Here is a 6244-nt window from a genome sequence, read left to right on the forward strand (position 1 = left end):
GCTGTTCCATTTGCAGTTGACATTTCGGGATAGTGTGGATTGTGTTGTAGGTTACAACTGGGCAATGAGGAATGCAAAGTTGGGCTGAGAATTGGCAAACTCTGAGCTCAATGTGGAAAAGTGTGAAATGATACACTTTGCAAAGTTGAATTTGAATGCAAAATGCAGGGTTCATGACAGGTTCATTATCAGTGTGCAAGAACAGAGTCATCTTTAGTTTCACGCTCATAGACTCATCAAAGTTGACACGCAAGTTGAGCAGGTTGTTATGAAACTGTATGAGATGTTGGCCTCAGTCGTCGAGGGGTTGAGTTCAAAGCCCCGAGTAATGTTGCCGCTCATTTAAACTTCGGATATTGTGCTCAATTCTGGTCGCCTCATTACAGAAATTATGTAACAGCTTTCGAAGCTGAACAACGGAGATTTACCAGTATGCTGCCTAGACTAGAGGGATATTCACATGAGGATAGGTTTATCGAGCTATGGCTTTTCCTTTTAGAGCGAAGTGGGTGAAAGGCGACTGCATAGGGTTGTACAAGATAAACGGCATAGGTCATGTGGATGGCCAAAGACATTTTTCCCAGTGTGGAAATAACTATCAGGAGATATAATTTTAAAGTATTTAGACGGAGGTATTAGGGCTTCCTGGCGTATGTATTTACACATAATGGTGGGTGTGTGGAACGCGGTGTCAGGAGTCCGGTAAGAGACATATCTATCAGGTACATTTAAGAAACACTTAGACACATGGATAATAGAGAAAAAAAAAGACAGCTCTGTAGGAATGAAGGTCTTGAGTCGGCAACAATCAAGGATAAAGGGCGAACATAGAGGTCTAGTGTTCTATATTTTCTGTTTCTGACCGACCGTCATCATGAGCACCCAAATGATACAGCAGCGTCTCTGATTCATTAACTGACCCGATCACAGTCACACCATTCCCCTGCACTTACCCTTGCGACAAAAGACGGAACGCCACTGACTCCCTAATCGTGGTTGTGGAAAAAACAAATAAAGAATTAGAGACCGCACATCAACCAGTTAACTGTGACCAACTCTTCCCTTATCACTGCCACCCGACGCCTGAACCCTTCCAAAGATGTTCAGCGGCAGCGCCGGGATACCAGCCCACCTTCCCTCTGGGCACAGTGACCCCTTAGAAGTCAACATCAAGTTCAACAATCCCACCAAATTCCTTCCATCTATTGATGCCGGAACCGGAGAGTTCTCTGGAACACTGTCCCAGCTTCTCTCTCGGGACACACAGTGTAGACTTTCACACCGTTTCACCCCTCGGAGGAGCAGTGTGATAAGCGAGCCTTCTATCTGACAGCGCCAGAGCTTTCCCACCATTCCGTTGGGACGGACACCCAAACGATACTGCAGCGGCTCTGGTTCATTTACCGCCCCGCTCGCACACAGAACATTCCACATCCATTTACACTCTTTTACCTAAAGCTACAGACTGTTTCAAGGATAAGATGAAGGTATAAAATTAGCGAGAGACTCTCAGCTCAACGATAGATGTAGTTTTGAAGAATGAGCTGGAAAATCATGGACCATTGAACGGCCTGGTTAAAGTAGCTGGAGAGAGGATGTTTCCTATGGGAGATTGGGGATTGGAGCAGAGTGCGTAGCCTAAGAGAGGATGAAGAATTCCTATCGCTAGAACATTGAAGATAGAATAGTACAGAACAGTGCAGGCCCTTCGGCCGCAATGTTGTTGTCGACACTTAAACCCTGCCTCCCATATAACCCCTCAGCTTAATAGAACTTGCTGTAGTACAGCACAGCACCTGAGGATCAGAAGATGCTGAATTTGAAGAATTCATTGCCATGGATGTGGAGGCCATGTTTGTGATTTTATTTAAGGTGGAGTTTGATCTGCTTTTGATTCGTAAAGGTAACAAAGTACAGAGATTAAAACAGGAGAAATGAGGCGAGCGGGATAACAAATGAGGCAAGATAACATGGTGGAGAGTCTCGATGGGCCGAATGGTTCAATACTTCTCCCACATCTCATGATCTTATCGAAAACTAATTATAAATCATCCGTGTACCGCTACCTGCTGATGAGATTTTTGAATCATTATTGAGGGTGAAACTTTGGAGTATCTTGTGATAAAACAGTCTGAAGCCAGCAGTGTTTTGTACAGGGGCGATCTTGACAGATATCTGTCAGGAAAATTTGAAAAGCTTAAGAATTTATTGCAGGGCTCTGTGATCGAACAGCATTCAGCCATTCACTTTTAGAGTCGAGGACAGTCGTTCAAACGGTCCCTTCCCTTTGAAAGAGCAGCATGATGAGATGGGGTTCACCACGGGAGAGTTTCCACCCCTCTGTCAGCGTGAGCACCCTAATGATACATTGCCTCTGATTTATTTATCGCCTCGCTCACAGAGACAATCTTCCTCATGCATTTACTCGCCAATTCCGAGCCTTTGGCCGCTAATTGTTTTTTGTCGCCAGAATCTGAAGAAGCCTCAGCAGTGTGCAGCGAGGTGAACCCAGAGACGTGGTTCACTGCTCGCTCAGCAGGACTTACACAATGCCGCCTCGCACAACACGGGGATTCATTGTGCCTTCATGCGACTGGTTGTCTTTAGATGGGACAGTGATAATGGTCCGAATCTGACAGTGCATGAAGTGACTTTGCAGGAAGGTGGGACAACGATGCTGACAAACTGTGTCTGGGCATCCAAAACGGGACACTACATGGTGGCTGTGCTTTAGGCTCTCCTTTGTCTCGGAGCACCAGCAATGAAATTCAGATCTTTTGCCTGGGAGAGGGATTGGGAGACGGAAGAGTGGTTGTTGGTTAACTTGGGTGAAAATTGGTGTTTCAATTTCCAGTGCTGTATCTGCATGGGGTTAAGACATTTGCTATTGGTGACGTGGTGAGAGTGATGGATTCACCCTCGGAGTAAGTGTTCCTCACACCACGGGAGTGGGGTTGTCCTGGGTGGAGGCTTGCTGCTGTCATTAGATATTGGGAAACTGTGGGTTCTGATGAGGAAGCTGTGCACGTGATATGATGGCTCCCGAAACATGGTTACAGCACATTCTAGGAAAGTGTTAATTAGGCTGCCTGGTAATCTTTCTTCCAGAAAACACTTGTGAGAGAAAATCCTCAGCCCGTTGGCCACTGATCGCACAAAAGACCCAACTAAATGCCCCGCTGTGTGACCTACCCCATGCAGGCATACACGAAGAAGTTGGAATTGTTGACAGGGACACTCTGCTCAGTGAGCGTGCGGATGAAATCCTGTGTGTCGAACATGGCATTCCCAAGGGTAATCCTGGCAAACACATCCATCATCGGGAAAGGATTGATAAACACCTGAAAGATGCAAACACCGTAAAATGGGAACAGGGAAATTCCAGTTCACCAGCCCCCCTCTCTCGGCCCTGTTCTTCCATTCAATCAGGTGTCAAGTCACATCTGAGATCACTCTGCAGTTCCACTCGCCGCCCAACTTCCGGACCCGTGATAATTCCCCCTGCAGCCCCTACACCTCTTCTCCCTTCAGTATCACACTTCCTCGCCTTTTTTCAGACCGGCCTGTCGTTTCCTCAAAGAGTACCTGCATATTTGTCAGGTATGATTTCCCGTTAAGATAATCATGCTATGTTCGTCCTTTTGCACCGTGTGCATTTAAGTAACCCCAAACTCTTCCTTCATATTGGACAGCAAAAGCGTCTTGAGGTGCCGAATTCCACACCCTCCTGGAAAACATTGATCTTATTCTGTGCCGACAGATCTCTGGGACTTAATCTCAAACACCTGAACCAACTCCAGTTTTTCCTCCTGGCCAAGTACTTGTGTCTGATTTCAGATGCTGATAAAGAAGTTACATTCAGACGATTCTGCAGGACTCCTTCCTGAACACCTGCCTCTCTAGAGATTGAGGGGGATGGGGGTCAGACACAATACAACGTATTGTCCGCTTTCAGCTGGTACTCACTCGTGGGTCGGTTGCTGTTGGAGGATTGTCCCAGAGCACTTCGGGAAGCATGAAGTAGATTGTAGGCCTTCCATGCTCGGGGAATGAAACAAGAACTTCTCCAGTCAATTGGATCTCCATCCCTATGTGTTGTAGAATATTATAATCCTTAATACATCTCTTTGGAAACACTAATATACTAAAGCGTCAGTTTCAAAACAAACCGTACGTTCCGTGGTGTTGTGACTACATTACAAGCTATTTTAAGATCAATCTGAATCTTCACTCCCACACAGACCTCCATATGCTTATCAAGAAGTTTCCTAAGCGATCTATTGTGCCTGCCTCTGACACCACTCCGGGCAACATACCACACGCGTTCTCAATAACCATGGCAATTTCTGCCGCAGGTTTAATGGATCTGTGGTGCGGATCCCAAATTTCCTTCTACAATCTAACTTCACACTTGTCGGGGTTGAACAACACCTACTCTTTATTAGCCTACCGCCACATCCTGTCTCTGTCCTGCTGCAGCCTACAGAAATACCCCACATTATCTCCAAGTCAGCAAAGCTTCTTGTCATCTGCAAGCTTAATATTCCAATTTACACTGCTTCATCCAGTTCAGTGTGAGTCATGGAGTCATCGAGTTACAGCAGAGAACAGCACAGAAACAGGCCATTCGGCCTATCTGCTCCGTGCTGAACGAGTTAAAGTGCCCGATTCCTTCAATCACCACTGGGATCCTAACCCTTCCTACTCCCCCCATCTATGTTAGTATCCATACTTCGCTTAAACTTTGAAGACGAGCTTGCATGCACCAATATTTGCTGCCAGGTCTTTAAACGTTGCCATAACTTTTGAGTTAAGACGGATCCCCTCAAACTTTTCAAATTTCACTCTTAACCTCAGCTTGCATTGCCACCTAGCCTCAGTGGAAAACGCCTGAATGGTTCAACCTATCTATACCCATCATAATTAATAAACTCTGTGAAATTTCCTCTAAATATTCTGTATTCCAGAAATTAAAGACCTAACCAATTCAATATTCCCTTATAGCTAAGTTCCTTAAGACCCAGGAATTCCCTATAAAATTCTTCTGTTCTCTTGCAAACTTGTTTATTTCTCAGTTTTTACAACTTAAACATAACTTCGCATCTCCTTTACTCAATACTTTTTGTTAAGACCAATCTACAAACATCTTTTATTACGACCCGATCCACCTGTGACGCTATTTTCAGTCAATTATGGATCTGTATTCCCAGATCCCTTTGCTCTGCCGCACTCCTCAGTGCCCTGTCTTTCACTGTTTAAGATCTACCCCGGCTGGTCCGACCGAAGTTGCAAATCACGCACTTGACTGAATTAAGTTCCATCTGCCGTTTTAAGCACAATTTCCAGCTCGCCCAAATTCCGCTGCAGGCCATGACAGAATTCCTCACTGTCTACTAAATTCCCGATCTTAGTGTGGTTCCTGAATTTTCCTAATCGAGTTAACCACATTATCATTCAGATCCCTTAGATAGGTGGCAAACAACAACGGACACTACATCAATCCCTACGGCTCTCTACTAGTCACAGGTCTCCAGCCAGAGAGGCAACAATGTACTTCGCTGCTCCGCAAAGCCAGTGTCTAATTCAAATTACTACCTAATCTTGAATGCATCGAAACTTCTTGACCAAACGCCCACGGGGGCCCTTCTCAACTGGGATACTGAAATCCATGTATACAATGTCCATAGCCTTGCTTTCATCAACTTTAGTGGCAACGGCCTCAATAATGTATAGGCAGGAAGCTAAGCTGATTAATCCTCATCCATGTTAAAACAGATACTTATGTATCCATTTGATTAGAATACCTTCAACTAATTTTGCCACTATTAGTACCCGGCTGACCGCCCGATAGTTTCCTGCTTTAGGATTACAGCAACAACATTACCTATACTCCAGTCCTCTGATACATCACATACTGCTGACTATCACTTTTAACACGCCGGTGATGTTTCCACTTGCATCCCTAATTTGCGACAGGGCAACAAACACGTCCTCCTCTGTGAAGATGTTGCCGCTTTGCCTCTGTGCTATAGACTCTGTAGCGGTCTACTGACTAAATACAGATGAAAAAGAAAAATCATTTATGACCTCCCCACTTCTTTTGACTATACACCTGGAATACCATTCAGTTTTTCCAGAGGAATAAAATTTGTCCTCTGCAATGCTTTTGTTCTTAACATATATGTAGTATCCCCGATCATTCCCCTTTACTTGTCTTTTGGGGAAAACTCATGCCTTCCTTTGG

Source organism: Hemitrygon akajei, unplaced genomic scaffold (genome assembly GCF_048418815.1).
Source record: "Hemitrygon akajei unplaced genomic scaffold, sHemAka1.3 Scf000138, whole genome shotgun sequence".
Taxonomy (NCBI): Eukaryota; Metazoa; Chordata; class Chondrichthyes; order Myliobatiformes; family Dasyatidae; genus Hemitrygon; species Hemitrygon akajei.